Raw genomic sequence first — 17227 nt, 5'->3', positions numbered from 1 at the left:
CGCTTTTTCTGTCTGACTTGTTTCGCTCAGCATTACTCTCTCAAGATCCATCCATGTTGTCACAAATGTTCCTATATCATCTTTTCTTACTGCCGAATAGTATTCCATTGTGTATATATACCACAACTGTTATCCATTCTTTCATTGTAAAATAGGTTGATCCCAGTAGGGTGGGGAGAATCCCAGTGAAATTTGAATTTCAAATAAACAACTTGTTGGCGGCGGCGGCCGGAGGGCGATTGCGCTAGTCAGAGCCCACCAGCTTCTGGAGGTAATGGGCTACCTGCTTGACACATTGTGATGGAACCCATACCAAAGCTGAGGTGCCCTTGATCATGAACTTCATAAAATCCTTTCCGGCCACGGTCAGTGTGGAAGCCTGGACGTGCATCTCATGGTCAGCTTCAGTGACGAAAGGCAGGTGTCACAAAAACTTACTCATCAGCTTAGTGAATTTGATGGAAAAGATGACATTAACTTAGTGACATTATGTGTGACAGAACTAAATGACCGGAAAGAAAATGAAAGTCACTTTCCAATAATTTATGGCATTGCTGTCAACATTAAAACTGCGGAGGTTTACAGAGCCTCCTTCCAAGACCGAGGTCCAGAGGAGGAGCTGGCGCTGCACCGGCTTTAACATGATCAGCATTTATGAGGCAAAGACAACTCCCAAGGACCACATTCCTGGATGCCATCTCCACATGGAGATTACTGGTCGCAGCAAGATAACAAGGAAGTACTAGAGAACCTTTCCACTTCACCTCTGGCAAGCCCCCCCCCCCAACTTTGTTGAACATATTAAATCTACCATCTCCAACAAACACACTGTTTCCTGGAAATAATGCTCTACTCTAAAAAGAAAAAAAAATGAAGATGGCTTATGGGAAAAGAGCTCTTCTCCAGGAAGCTAAAAATAGGAATCACCAAAGAAAGCAACTTTTTGGCAAGATAGAGACCATGGGTGGGGGATGGACATAATATGAATAAGACTGTACATCCGTTGCATCTTAGGTCTCCTTTCTTATTCATTGTCTTTCAAATGACTTTCAAAATAGTCTTATTTTGGCAAACGCAAAAAACAAACACACGACTTGTTTTTTCAGTATTCTGAAATTATTCATTTATCTGAAATTAAAATTTCACTGATCATCTTGTGTTTTTTAAAAACAAACTTTTTAGAGCAGTTTTAGGTTCACAGCCAAATTGAGAGGAGGGTACCGAAAATTTCCCATCTACACGCTGTGTCCCCCCCACTTGCACAGCCCCCATTATCCACATCCCCAGTAATAGTACATTTGTTACCATTGATGAACCTACACTGATACATTGTAATCACCCAAAGTCCCTGGTTTACATCAAGGTTCACTTTAGGCAATGTACATTCTACAGGTTTTGCACTCCAAAGTCACCCTTTTGCAAATCAAATTCACCTTTTTGCAAATCAAAGTCATCCTTTCGCAGATCATATTTTTCCACAAAAAAATGTTTTCTTAATCTTTGTAATAAAAATAAAACCAATGTTAAGTTATTGTTAAAATTAAACATTTTATTGCATGTATTTAATAATAAACATAAAATACTTATTTAACATCAGAAATACTTATTTGCTTATCGCTTCATTTATAACAGTTCTCCTGCCGCTGCTTGTGGTAATTTCATATGTATATTCATAAAATAATTATGATAATCTGTAGGTGTAATTGTTGCAACAGAATGATTAATAACATCTACTAAATGTTCATGGTTTGATGGGTCAGTCAGCCAAAATATTTCTGGCACAGAACTTAATTTTTGAAAAATGAAGGTGTGATCGAAAGTTATTACACCAGTTTGTGTGACTGTGCCAACGGTTAGAGGACAAAATGTTTCTCTAATTGCAGCAATAAACATTCAGGGAATGATGTGCATGAAGTTATTGCACATTCTATGGTTACTTCAAATATTTTTTGCGAATTTCCTCAGAGATTATTGCAGGAATTGGATGAAGATAATCTGGTTTGTTTTGGACAATGTAAGCCTCCACAAATGCGAGGAGGTATGTGATCTTGTTGGTCAGACAAAACACACTATTATTTCTACCACCATACTCTCCAATGATGAACCCCACCGAAGAAGTTTTTTCAAAAATTAAATTCTGTGCAAGAAATATAAATGAAGCTGTAAGTAAATAAGTATTTCTGATGTTAAATAAGTATTTTATGTTTATTATTAAATACATGCAATAAAATGTTTAATTTTAACAATAACTTAACATTGGATTCATTTTTATTACAAAGATTAAGAAAACCTTTTTTTGGAAAAATTTGATCTGCAAAGATGAATTTGACTTGCACAAAGGTGAATTTGATTTGCAAAAGGGTGAATTTGATTTGCAAAAGGGAGAATTTGCAGTGCAAAGCCTGTATGGGTTTGCACAAATGTATAATGACATGTATGCACCATTGTAGTAATACACAGAGTAGTTTCACTGCCCTAAACATCCCTTGTTCTCTGTTTCCCCCCTGCATCATCTATTCTTATTTGCTAAATTTGGCAACCCATGCATTCCTACTTTGACTAGGGGACGACATGTTGTTATGTCAGAACCCCTTGAGAGGTTTGTCAACCACAGATGAGGGGCCCCACACTCTGTTTCTGACTTGGTGGCTCTGAGGCAGGACCTGGGGATCTGAATTTTAAGACAAACTGAATTTTGGGATAGTTTTCTAAAGTCCACAGGATTTCCATAAGTCCCACACACTTTCCCCCATCATTCACATCACACATTAGAACAGTACATTTGTCACAACTGATAACTAACTTGACACATTGAAACGTACTAAGAGCAATACTTTATTGACATTTCCTTGGCTTGGTGTTCACATCAAGCCCACTGTCCCAGCCCCCCTCCAGGACACCACATTGCATTTAGTTGTCACGTCTCCTCAGGCTCCTCTTGGTGACACTTTCTCAGATGTCCCTTATTTTTGATGACCCGAGAATGCATTTTTAAAACAAGTTCCCAGGCGATGCCAATACTTTTGGTCTGTGGGGACATTTTGAGCACATTTGAGTGGGTTTAGCTCATCAGCAGGGTCCAGTAATCTTCAAAGGTCTGGGTATGTCACTTCCCCCAGGGGTGGCCCATTTACAAAAGTCCTCAGGTCCCTTTAGGAGAAGGCTTTAGAGGACTTCCCTGAGGCAGGCTCACCGTCTATAATCAGCGTGTTGGACTCCGATTTTATCCCCAAACTGGGCTGTAAGCTGTCTTGGAACTGAGTAGGACCTGCATGTCCACCTCCGCGATTCAGTCCAACTTCCTTCGTGGGACCAAGAGAATATTTTGATGAGACAAGGTACTCACTGATTCTAACCCTAGGGACTCTGTGATCAGTTAACCACACACAGTTTTGTTTTGTTTTTAATAGCCCCATTTTCCAATTTGGAATGTGTTGGAATCACATGGAGAGCTAAAAAAAAAAAAAGTCCACAAGGGCTTGGCGGCCACACAGAGAGATAAGGATTTGATTGGCCTGGGCTGTGGCCTCGGTCTTGGGAGTTTTAAAAGCTCTTCCGGTGATCCTCGTGTGTGGCTGATTCTGCCAGGTCAGAGTTTTCTCATCACCCACTGTAACCATAGTGATGCTACCTAACTTGTCACTCCAGGGCCCCATCCGCTCATTAAAATCAGTGAGTCCATTTAGCGGTTTGAACACCCACCTCTATGCCTAGGATGGACACTGCTGCATGTCCACAAAGGTCTGCTCCCCTCACACTGTGTTCCCCGTGCCTCAAGACCCTCTTGGAGGATATAGCTGGGTTTAGGAGGACGATGAGTGGGGTCATGCATGATAAACCATTCCATCACTCCTGCCTCAAGCTGTGACCGCCAGCCCCTTGCATCTACACAGCTGGGCTACCTGTTGGAAATTAAAACCACCAGGCCCTAATCCAAACCTATTGAATCAGAAACTTTGGGAGTGGGGTCCAGCACGCTGCCTAACGAGACCTGCAGATGATTCTAATGCTAAGATTCACGAATCAGTGCTCTTCGTCCTTGGTTCTTAGACCTGGAATCACCTGGGTAGGGGTTTGCTTTGTTTTAGTTTTATTTTGAAATAATTATAGCATCACAGGAAGTTGCAACAATAGCCCAGGGAGGTCTCATGTACCCTTCCTCCAGTCTATTAAAAATATGCCTGCAAGCAGCACAAGGTAAGGGTGTTCAAAAATCTAAAGGGGACAGGGCACGGAGAGCACAGTGGATGGACTTGCTTGTATTTCTTCCCATCCTGTTCTCTTCTTAGCCCTCCACTTGAACTAGCAAAGCGAGATCTCACGGTGAGAAATTATCTTGTGTTATTGGCATTAAAGGAAAAAAAAATTCTGACAGATAGGGGTTCAAGGTCTGAGGAATGAATGGGAATTGGAAATGTCAGGGCTGTGGTGTTTCTTCGTTGGTTCAGGTTTTTCACAGAATAAGGTGACTATGTCTAACCTGGGGCCACTACCAGCATACACATCTTGGTTATTTTCAACATTTTAAATTGTAAAATTGGAACTTGATTTCAGAGCTCATTTGTATAGTTATTATGATAAATGTCCACTAGATGACAGCATGGTCTTCGAATAGGTGCTACTAGCGGGTTCTGCAGCCAACATTTTAAATAACCAGTCCTGAAGGTGAAGGGATTGAGAAGTACAAATTGGTGGTTACAAAGTAGTCATGAGATATAAAGTACAGCATAGGAAATACAGTCTGTAATATCGTAATAACTATGTATGGCGTCGGGTGGGTACTAGACTTATCCAGGGGGTCACTTTGTAAATTATATAAATGTCTAACCACTATGCTCTACACTTGAAACTAATATAATATTGTATGTCAACTGTAATGGAAAAATAAACAATAATACAATTTAAAAATAAATAAAATAACCAATGCTACAAACTGAGAAATGTTTCTCTAACTGAATACCAATGAATGAGTATCTTTTTAAAAAACAAGTCTTTCTGTGTTTAGTGTGGGGCTACATTTGACCCTTCATGTGGTCGTTCACATGGTCCGCCACTTTTACTAGAATGGCATATTCAAATTTTGTCATGAAATATATTACTGTTATACAAATCATTATAATTAACCTCAAAATATTGCACACAGATAAAATGGTGATTACTACATAATAACCTAATTAACCAATTTCATTTATCATGCGATTTTAGGAGACCAAAATTATCAGTGTACATGTCATGCAGGGTGTCACGCGGGGTCTCAGGTCCTGCTCCCCACATAAGAACGCAGGATATGGTGAGGCCAAAAAGGAACACCCACGGAGCCATAGATGGGGGAGTCATATCACTATATATTCTCGCTGGCGGCCGGGCAAGACACACGAAGTAGGATCCACATGATTGGCAATCCGCCATCCACTTTTCTGTTTGCCAACAAACCAACCAACCAACCAACCAACCAACCAACCAACCAACCAACCAACCAACCAATGCAGTCACGGCAGTTACATCAGCAGCCAATTGACCAACAGGCTACAGCACCGGCCAATCACCACCTGAGCCAGCACCCCACCCCTTGCCCCCATGCGAGCAGAGAGCCTGGAAACTGCTCTCTGGCACTGTGTCCCCATAGTACATATTTTTATTTAAAAAAATTTAAAACTTTTTTCAATTACAATTGACAGATGATATTATGTTAGCTTTAGGTGTATATATTTTTAATTGTAACAAATTCTAGGATAAACTGCTAAGTTATTATGTAACCTCTCTGCTTGTCAGAAAAAATTTTTTTCTAAAATCAATACATGACTTTTATTGCATCTTCAAAATATCACAAATGAGTCTGAGGAATCACTCGACATCTTGGTGTTTCTGTAGCTGGACAACTTAGGTCTTACTCATCAGCCTTTTTCAGAAACATAGATCCCATCCCCAAATTTTCTGATATTCTTTTTTTTTTTTTTTAACTGTTGTGGCTTGTGGAATCAAAGCAGCTGAATTTGATACAAGTTCAATATCATTTCCTTCAATGATTCACTCATCTTTCTGGGCTTGAGATACTGAACAAGCAACACCTGACCTCATCTGAACCCTGCGGATGTATTTTTCACCCAGGAAATTTTGGATTTCAACAAGAGAAACATTCTCCCGAATAATGACATTGGTGGTGAACTGAGCACACACAGGCCTCATCTGGTGACGGGAGCCCGTGTAACACCCTTGATCGTGTTCTGTACATGACTCCAGATAATGCGGGCAGGAGCCAGTTCCTTTCTATTCCCCCACCGTTTGTCAACTCAGAGTCTCTTTTTCTTTCCAAGGAAACTGAGCTCTACACTGATGTGATTGAAGTCCCTCTGCAGGGTGCCTCTGGGCCCCTCACAATACCTGTAGTCCATTCAGAGTGATGTCACACTATCTGGAATGTCCACCATCTGATTGCTCAGAGTGATCTGTATCCTCACAGTAGATGTGGCAAAGAGAACCAGAAAGAATTTTTTAAAGGCCCAGAAAGAGTAAACAGAAAGACAGTGAAGATAAAAATGAAAAAAAAAAAACACAAAAAAACTTAACTGGATCATTGAATAAAGGCTTCAAGAAAATGGGTGGAGTGCCAAGGAGGGAAAGATTTTATAGCTCCTAATTTCAGCCAAATACAGGATACAGCATAACGGGACAGCAATGTTCTCACGTAGGGTTCTCCCCCCACGTTAATTGTTACTGATGAAGCCCACAAAAAACTATAACATAAAAATACAACAAAGAATCAATTCAAATGAACATACTCCCCCCCATTTTTTTATTGTGGTAAAACACATATAGCATAAAATAGACCATCTCAAACATTTTTAAGTGTCTAATTCAGTAGTAAGCATATTCCCATTGCTGTGTCACCAACCCCCAGAACTCTTTTCAGTCCCCTCTCCCCACCTCCTGGTCACCACCATCCTACTTTCTGTCTCTATGAATTTGGCTACTTTAGAAGCCTCATATAAATAGAATCATACAGTATTTGTCTTTTTGTGTCTAGCTTCTTTCACTCAGCAGAGTATCCTCAAGGTCCATCCATCTTGTGGCACTTGTCAGAATGTCCTTCCCTTTCTAGGGGTGAATAATATTCCATTGTATGGATGGACAACATTTTGTTCATGCATTCATGATTGATGGACGCTTGGGTTGCTTCTGCCTCTTGGCTGTCGTGAGTAATGCTGCTGTGAAAGTGTTTGAGTCCCTCCCTCCAACTCTTTGGGTGTCTACCCAGGAGTGGGGTTGCTGGTAATTCTGTCCCCATACTGTTTTCCTTGTGCTTCCACAATGCACAACGGCTCCGATTTCTCCACATCTTCACCAACACTTGTTATTTTCTGTTTTTGTTTTCGTTTTGGGTAGTGAGGGTGTGACGGGTACCTCACTGTGGTTTGATTTGCGTTTCTGTAATGACTGGTGATGCTGAGCATCTTCTCATGTGCTTTTGGGCCACGTGTGTGTCTTCTTCAGAGAAATGTCTATTCAAACCCTTTGTCCAGTTTTTAGCTGGGTTGTTAGTTTTTCCTGTTGTTGAGTTGTTGGAGTTCCTTATATATTCTGCATATTAACCCCTTATCAGATATATGATTAGCAAATATTTTCTCCCATTCCATAGTCTGCCTTTTTATGCTGTGGGTTATTTCCCTTTGATGCAAAAAGGGTAGCTTTTTAAAAAATATTTTAAACAATTTTTTAGGTATAATAAAGATACAGTCAAGTGCACATATTATTAGTTTCTGACTTAATGTGTTTCAATGTCTTTGTAGACCTGTGAAGCCATGATCACAGTCCCGACAATTTCCATCGTCTTCAAGAGTTTCCCGTGAGTCTGTGCAGGGCACCCTCCCTCTAGCCCAGGTGACCACCTCTCTGCTTTGCATCATTCTAGGTTAGTTTGCACTTTTTAGAGTTTTAAGTAAATGGATTCACACAGTAAGCATGTACACTTTGGGTGTGGTCCTTCCACTAAGAATTTTGATTTTTTGATTCAGCCCTATTATCCCGTTTCAAGAATTCATGCATTTTATTCTTGGGTATTATTCTGATGTGTAGACATAACATTCTTTCTTTATTTAACTGTTAATGGACACACAAGTTGTAAAATGTGACTTTTTCATTATGCATAAAATTCTCCTGCTTACGTGGCCATGTCCTCACACCCTCTTTGCATCTATTGATCTGCTTATTTAGGCAGCCGTGCTCTGATAACACTGTTTGAATCACCGTAGTTTCATGGGCATCTTTTTCGTTATTGTTTTCTTTTTGTTTTATTTTGGGTGTATGCGAGCTCCTTCTCTTCCTTGTGGCGTTAGAACCTACTTAATACATCCACTAAAAATCCCATTGGAATACGTCTTTTGTTGCCATCCCCAGGTGGTGACACAGTACTGTGGGGACACAGTACTGGCTGAGTCCAGGAGGTCTGGCTGTGCCCAGAGAGAGTGGCAGTGCCCTGAGAGCCCTGGCTGTGCCCGGGGAGACAGGTGGTACCCTAAGAAGCCCAGGAAGTCTGGCTATGCCCAAAAGAATTGGTAGTGCCCTGAGAAACACTGGCTGTGCCCAGAGAGCCTGGCTGTGTCCAGGATATTGCATTCACCTCCAGGCTCCTCGCACAGGGCCCCTCGCGGAAGACGCTTGTCACGTAGATTGTGAGACGAGAGCCTGTAGGGGTGGAGTGTGGGGACAGAGCCCCAGAAAGCAGTTTCCAGGCTCTTGGCCTCACATAGACAGGTGCTGGCTCAGGTAGTAAATGGCCATCAACTGTGACTGGATGGCCATCAGCTGTGGCTAGTTGGCTGTCAGCTGTAACCAGTGAGCCATTGGCCACTAATATAACTGCTGTGGCTACGCTAGCAGGAAAATGGGGGCTAGCAAGAAGATGGTGGCTGAGCTAACAAGAGCGGATTGCAGAGAGATAGATGCCGCCAGAGAGAATATAGTGATATGACTCCCCTACTTATGGCTCCGTGGGTGTTCCTTTTTGTCCTCACCATATCCTGTGTTCTTGTGTGGGGAGTGGGAGCAGAGACCCCACAGGCTGCCCCGCACGACAAGTACCCAGAATATGCCATTAGCCCCATGAATGTTGGCGGAAGGAGTGAATGGATGACACTAGGGTATGTCATAGAATGAAGGTATGTCGTCATTGGGAAATAAGATAGACTTTTGTCTACTGCTCTGGAAAAATAGATAACTGAAAAGAAGCAGGTTACCTAACCAGACCTGCTGTGGTTTATTTGCGTACTTGGTACAGGTGTGTGCAGGTATGTGCATCTGTGCATGTGTGTGAAAGAGCTACACCACACTGGGAAGAGGGTCACCATGAGGGGATAATAAAGGGACAGGAACAGGCAGGACACTGCAGTTTTCTCTGCGTTTTCATAGCTGCCATCATTGGAAACAGTACAGATACTTCCGTTTTAGTCACAAAGCCTATCAGTGACCAGCAGGTGAAAAAAATACACAAAGTTGTATCTAGTCTAGGTTGCAAGAATGGAAACATTGAACCTGTGTGGGAGTCCCAGCAGCAGCACCTGTCATCAGCCACGCAGAATAAAACAAAACAGCCTCAGCCGTTACAGGTGAGTCTGTCCAACTTCAGCCCCATGTGACTCTCCTCCTGCTATTTCAAAGTTTTAATTCCCTCTAGTGGGTTCAAATTAATTTATTCCCAAGCTCTGTTGCCTGTGGCCACGGTGTTTTTCCTCTTGAATCTGTTTTTCCTACCAGCTCCCAAATGGGTTGAATAATCATCCTAATTACACAGCCTGGTGGGAGGAAGAACACAGTGGCCCCGTCAGGTGCCTGCGAGGGTTGTTAAGGCAGTTTTTAGTGAGGCCCAGAGTGCCCCACTCAGCTTCTGCCAGTTGAAGTGCTAAATTGGCATCAGAAAGTTCACTTTGTTGATACGGAAAACTTTATTTGTCAACTGCCAGCCCCCAGGGGGACCTGCTTTGTTTCAATGCTTACTTTAAATACAGTGAACATGGTCTGTTTCTGTGGGGACAGAACCCCAAAAAGCAGTTTCCAGGCTCTCGGCCTCACATAGACAGGTGCTGGTTCAGGTAGTAAATAGCCATCAACTGTGATTGCACGGCCATCAGCTGTGGCTAGTTGGCCATCAGCTGTAACCAGTGAGCCATTGGTCACTAATATAACTGCTGTGGCTACGCTAGCAGAAAGAAGAGAAAAATGGGGTCTAGCAAGAAGATGTTGGCTGGGCTGGTAAGCGTGGATGGCAGTTTGCGGACAGTGTGGATCCAGCCTCCAGTGAGAGTATAGTGCCGCCAGAGAGAATATAGTGGTATGACTCCCCTACCTATGGCTCCGTGGGTGTTCCTTTTTGGCCTCACCATATCCTGCGTTCTTATGGGGGGAGCAGGACCAGAGACCCCGCCGGGTCTCCTGCATGACAAATGGTGCAGCGAGCAGGGTCTCCCGCATGACAAATGGCGCAGCGAGCAGGGTCGCCCTGCACGACAGTTTCTGATCAGAAAGTGAATAGCCATACATTAATTGGGTACATTTGGAAAATAAAAAAAGTGATAATGGAGAATATATAAATTGCCCATAATCTTATCATGTAGACAAGAATTTTAATGTTTCATGTGTGTCCTTGTGATATTTTTCCTGTATATGTGTGTATATATACATTTATAGATACATAGATACATATCTAGATACATTATACATAAATGTATCTGTGTACACAACTACATGTACATGTATATACATTATGTAAATATGCATATATACATTATATGTGTGTATATATTATGCACATACATATGTTTAAAATGAACAATTGGGGGGCTACTGAAGAGACTCAAACACAGCAGTGACATGATCAGAATTTCCTTATACAAATCAGTGGGGCAGTCACTGTGGGGACAGCTGTTGTGGGGACAGAGCCCCAGAGAGCAGTTTCTAGGCTCTCGGCCTCACGTGGAAAGGTGCTGGCTCAGGTAGTAGATGGCCGTCAGCTGTAATCAAATGGCCATCCGCTGTGGCTGGGTGGCCATCAGCTGTTACCAGTTAGCCATTAGCCACTAATATGGCTGCCATGGCTATGCTTGGGGGTTGGTTGGTTGGCAGAGAAGCGGAGGGTGGATTGCGGCTAGCAAGTGCGGTTAGCAAGCAGATTACATTGCGGACCATGTTGATCCTACTTTCTGTGTCTCGCCCGGCCGCCAGCAAGACTGGGGTGCAGGAAGACCCCTCGTTGGGATACTGGCAGATGTTTGCTTTTGTGTCTCGACCAGCCACCATCGAGAATACAGTGGTATGAACCCCCTATCTATGGCTCCGTTGTTGTTCCTTTTTGGCCTCACCATATCCTGCGTTCTCGTGTGGGGAGCAGGAGCTGAGACCCTGCATGACAGCTGTCCATGGTGGCATGCACCAGAGGGAGGCCACTGCAGTGACCAAGGTATCCTGATGTATGATGACTGCGCCTGAGTCAGACAGTGGATGGAGAAAGACAAAAATCTGAGAAACACTCAAAAGTGGAAAGAGCAGGTATGTGAGCTCATGTGCTGCAGATGTGCTACAGATGTGCTAAAGAAAAGCAAATGGGTGGCTTTTGGGGGCCCCAAAAGGAAGCCCAAGAGGAGGAGCAGGTCTGAAGGGGGAATTAAGTGGGAAGGTCTGTGGATGTCCAGAGACACATTTGGAGTCCGTGGGATGCTCGGGTTTAGGACTCTGGATGGTAACAGCTGATGGCCACCCAGCCACAGCGTATGGTTGTCTGATTACAGCTGATGGCCATCTAATCATCCCACAGCCATCATCCCAGAAGGGTATCAGGGTAAAGGACCAGAGGAAGGACCAAGGGAAAAATAAATGGGACTTGGGTAACCATGGGGGTGGCAGAGTCCGGACAGGGAGAGCCAAGGAGAGATGTGAGGGGCAGTGAGATGTTAGAATTCCTGGAAGCAGGTGACTCCTCAGGGACAGGGGGCAGCTGGAAGTTCACCTAAGGCTGATCTCCATGTTCCCAAGAGAAGTTATGGGGAGGACATGGGACACTTGTTCCTGGGACATGGGCTGTGGCGTCCCTTCAGTACCAGACGGATCACTGATGTGCAGAAACTAGATGCCCACCGTCCTCACCTGGCTGAAGAGCTAGCTGCCCCCACACTTGTCTCTTCCCCACCACCACTGCCGGTCCAGGGGACTCTGAAAGCCTCTAGCACATTTCCAGAGCTTTGCCTTCACTGCCTCTTGGTGTCATCCCTTGGGAGTTACAGAGGTACAGTGTCAGGCCATCAACCCCTCTTTCTCTGTGAGCCTCCTTTGGGCCACCTATAAGGCCTTCAATAAATACCGGGCACCTACCATTTCTAGGCCTGTGTGGATGCTGGGAAGACAGAGAAATCTTAGAGGTCCAGCCCTCTATCATCTCACAATCAACACACAAACACATCTGCTGTGGTTTTCAAAGTTGGTCACGGCACTCTCTCCAGTCTCATGTTCTAGACTTGCCAGTTCCTCATGGAGTCTGACTTCTTTTAGCTTGTGTCTTCCTTTAGGCTGGGAGGTGACTTATTTTTATCCAACAGTGATCGACAGGACGAAACAATCTCTTCCTTACTTGTACTGAAGGCCTGAGTTGCCTTCAGTTGACTCATTGCTCTGAGGCTGCCATGTTGTGAGGAAATGCAACCAGCCCATTCCTCATGAAGAGTCCGTGGGACAACATGAAGAGAGAGAGAGGGTGGCCAGCCCCAGTTGCATCAGTCCCTTCAGTCCCTTGTAGTTCTCCCTCTAGTCATCATATGAGAGACACTCAACCAGGACCATCCATCCAGCAGAGTCCTTCCCCAGATTCCTGATCCACAGAAACCGTGAGTGATACTAAAATGATTGCTGTTGGTTTAAGTCACTAAGTTTTGGGGTGATGTGTCATTTAGTTACCAAGAACTGGAACAGCATCATATCTTCCCACCCTGCACTTCATTTATTTTTTTTCAATTATAGTGGACATTCAATATTATTTTATATTAGTTTCAGGTGTACATCACAGTGGTTAGACATTTATGTAATTTAGGAAGCAATCTCCCATCTGGCACCATACCCCACCTTGCAGTTCTGATCTCACTTCCTCCTGACCGTGTCCCTCATAAGATTCACCTGCTGTCTCAATCTGTAGGATCAGTTTATCTCACGCCTCTCCTCAAATTTACTCTTCTGTTGGTCAGAAGAATTTGTGAAATCTTTGAAAGCATGCACACTCAAAATTTTAGTGGATGAAAATTCGATGGGGCAGCCTGGTGGCTCAGGTGGTTGGAGTGCTGTGCTCCTGCTGCCATGAGCTGCTGTGAGCAGGTGACCAATGACTGGCGACCAACGGCCTCAGCTGGGTGGAGCGCAAGACACATAATACCAGCATGGGCCAGGGAGCTGCGCCCTACAACTAGACTGAGAAACAACGGCTTAAAAATCGGGGGTGGGAGGGTGGGGGCAAAAAAAATTTGAGTGTTTGAGTAGCTAAAGACAGCTCTTCAAGGATTTTCACATTCAGGATTTGTGAGTGTGCCAAGCTGTTGATATGAAAGTAAAGTACGGATTCAAATCTTGCCTTCCCTCCTTATTGGCTTTGTGACTTTGGGTCACAAAATATCATAAGTAGGTTTAAATCAATATCACAAAAATGGTATGTTAGGCCTTTTTACAGGTTTTTAAAGAATTCTGTGTTGTCCTGCCTGCTGGGGAGGCACACATGTCTGTTTGGCACTGTCATTGTTGGCTGTTCCAGGAACGTGTTCTGGGAGCCTCATTCAGTAAATGGGTTCATTTGATTGAAATGACTGGCTGGATGATAGTTTTCACATTACAGCTTTAAAAAGGCATAGTTTGTTTTGTTTTGTTTTGTAAGTTTAAGTCATTTCCATTAGTAGTTAAGTAAAGAAATACAAATAAACAAAAATGAATGTTTAATAAGTTTTGCTCAAGGTTTTGTTCTTGGTTTAGTTCATTCGTGGTTTCCAGAACAGATACTATAGGAATTTTGCATTTCCTGATTTGCTGTGTGGAGATTCTTCTAGGATGCATCATGTGGCTATAGCATCCTGCACAAAAGACACTGGGGCTGATGGAAAATCATAGGCTTCCATGTCTTATCTGTCCTTCAAATTCTTACCCCACTTTTCTATCTCAGGGGCTTTGTACAAGCTGTGCCTGAGCTACTCTTGCCCCGGATTGTCACCAGTTCAGATCTAAACTCCAGTGGCATGCCCTTGGTGAGATCTTTCTGAACAGCTCTCACCAAGACAGCAGCACAACCCCACCACTCACTGGCATAGGACCCTATTTTATAAACTTTCTTTGCAACAATCAGCAGAAACTGAAGTAACATTATCTCTTGCTAGGATTATTGTTTGTTCTTCTTACTTTAGAATCTAAACTCCTGAGTGCTACAGAAAGTGCCTCCCAACATCTGGACTATTTGGTGCAAACACAATGCTTTGCTTCTATAGCTCTTCCTGAAGTCTCACAGCCACCCTACGAGGGAGACGGCAGCTGGGCTGAGAGGCAGCCTAATGTGATGGGGGGAGCAGGGCGTCCAATGTGGCAGCCACCAGCACCTAGAGCTATTTACATTTAAAGGAATGAAAATGAAGTAAAATTGATGCTACATCTTCTCAATTGCATTAATCTCATTTCAAGTGCTCAGTAGCCCCCCCATGCGGCTGCCATATTGGCACCAAATAGAGGACATGCCCATCACTGCCAAAAAGTTTACTGGACAGGGTTGGTTTCGAGTGTGCACTGGATATTTGGCTTCAAATCCAAGCTATGTGACTTTGTGTTGACCTTACACGTTCTGGGTCGTCCTGAAATTTACAATTTGTCTAGGACGGGGTGAATAGCCTTTTTCAGTAAAGGACCAGACGGTAAATGTTCTAGGCCTGTGGGTCAGACAGTCTCTGTCACAACTGCTTGACTCTGCCTTTGCAGCATGAGAAGCAGCCACAGACAATCTGAATGGCAGCACTCCAATAAAACGTTAATTATGGACCCAGGAATTTGCATTCCATATCATTTCCATATGTCATGAAATAATATTCTTCTTTTGTCTTTTTCCCCCAACCATTGAAAAATGTTGAAAAACAAAAAACACTCTTAGCTCATTGGTTCTGCAAAAACAGGAGACAGGCAGGATTTTGCCCGTGGGTCGTAGATGGCAAGTCTCATGCTCAGCCTAAAATTGTTCTAAAATGTTGCTTTAGGATCAATGAGCAGCTGCTGGCAGGAAGAAGCAGTTCCGCGTCAGAAGCTGGCAATGTGGACACAGGTCTGGGTCCTTGCTGGCCTCCAGGTCAGCTGGTGGGCATGTGCGGGAGGCTGGCTTTTTACTTGCAATTTGGGCAAGCAGGGGTAAGCAGTCCTGTTTGTCCTGGAAGGAGAACATCTGCCCCCATCCCAGCCTGCCATGTGCACATCGGAGCCATTTCTGAAGATGACCCTGCTGATTCTGCTTTTGCTGGGACTGACAGAAGCCTGCATTTGCCGGGAAGGTAATGCCTGCACCACTTCTGGTCTCCCTTCCATTTCTTCTGACCGTGGTCTGGCTTCAGGTAGGGCCTCATGAAGTCTAATCAGACTTTTTCTTGCTTCAGGTTTAGACATTCTCCTCTGCCTTTCCCTTGGTGGAGATGGAGGGGTTGGTAAGTTTTGGATTCCACAGCCCCTGCCCTTGGGTACAGACAGACTTGTGTCTGCACCCTGGTTTTACTACAGACTCTGTTGCTGGCGGGGACACATTGTCTCGACAAGCCTCACTGTCCTCATTGGACCAGTGGGCATCATAAGACTCTCCAGTCTGCAGGGTGGCCGAGTGTCATCCATGAGCTTATATTTGTGTAGGGAGCTAACATCACTATGGGTACAGAGTTTTAGTGAGACCCCAGACCTTTACAATATACAGACACCATATGTTGGGAGGGGCACTTTCATGTGCTCCAGCTACAAATGCAGTGGGTGAAGAAGACAGATTAGTCCCATCTTCATGGAATTCTCACATTACATCAATAAATACATCCTACTGTGGCAATTCAGGGAAGGCCTCTCTGGATAAGTGACATTTGAGGCAAGACGTCTACTATGAGAAGGAGCTAGCCGGCTAAAGAGTTAGGGGAGATGGTTCTGGATGGAGGGAATTGCACAGGCAAAGTTCCTGGGGCAGGAAGGCGCTGGGTCCCTTCAGGGATCTGGGAGAAGGCAGGGTGTCTGGAGCATGGTGGGTGGGATGAGGGGCGTGTTACAAGAGGAATGGAGAGGAAGCAGGAACCAGAACACACATGGTAAGGTGGGTCATATTAAGGACGTGGCTAGCATAGGTGCTAAAGGAAGCTGATAAACAGTTGTCAGCAAGGAGTGTGATATTCAGGTGTGTGTGCGTATGAGTGTGTGTGTGTGTGTGCGTGTGTGTGTGTGTGTGTGTGTGTGTGTGTATGTGTTTAAAGAATTAGTCTTACTCCTGGTTGAAGAACAGCTTAGGCAGGAACCAAAGTAGAAGCAAGGAGACTGTTGCAATCACCAGGGTGGAGGTGGGCATGTGTGGAAGGTATGAGGCATTTAGGAGAAGAGTTTATGGGATTGAGAGGCTGGAGGTTAGTGATGATGAGATGTGGAGGTTGGGGAAGGATAGGCTGGATGAAGAAAGACTTCCATCATTTTTTTTTTTAAAACTGTACTTATTGAGGTTTCCCTTAACTGAGATGGGAAAGTTCTGTAGAGCAACTGATGTTTTAAACTTTGTTTCAAAGTAATTTCAGACTTACAGAGAAGTCACAAAAATAGTCAGAGTTCTTGAATACCATTCACCCAGCTTGCCTTAATGTTACCATCTCGCTTAACCGTACCACAGTGCTCAAAACCAAGAGCTTACCACCAGTACAAGACTACTAACTCAGTTACAGACCGTATTCAAATTTCACTAGTTTTTTCATGAACATTTTTTTCCTATTTGAGAGTCCAGACCAGGATCCCACATTGAGCTGTTATCACATTTCCTTACTCTAGTGATTTTTGTCTTGGAACTTGTGACTGAATTTTGTCCATCTTTAATGACCTTGACACTTTTGAAAAGCCCTGGTCAGATATTCTGCAGAATGTCTCTCAATTTGAGCTTGTATGAAATATTCTCATGCTTACTCTGAGGTTATCCATTTTTGGCAGGAACAACACAGAAGTGGTGCTATGC

General features: G+C 43.8%; 1 pseudogene; it reads left to right on the top strand.

The window, feature by feature from the left end:
- The first annotated feature begins 284 nt into the window (after positions 1–284).
- LOC148757480 (protein N-terminal asparagine amidohydrolase pseudogene) lies at positions 285–914 on the top strand (annotated as a pseudogene).
- The last annotated feature ends 16313 nt before the right edge of the window (positions 915–17227 follow it).

This window comes from Rhinolophus sinicus, chromosome 8 (genome assembly GCF_057876585.1).
Source record: "Rhinolophus sinicus isolate RSI-liver-muscle chromosome 8, RSI-T2T, whole genome shotgun sequence".
NCBI lineage: Eukaryota > Metazoa > Chordata > Mammalia > Chiroptera > Rhinolophidae > Rhinolophus > Rhinolophus sinicus.
The sequence above is the reverse complement of the archived record's forward strand: the minus strand, read 5'-3'. Positions and strand labels throughout refer to the sequence as shown.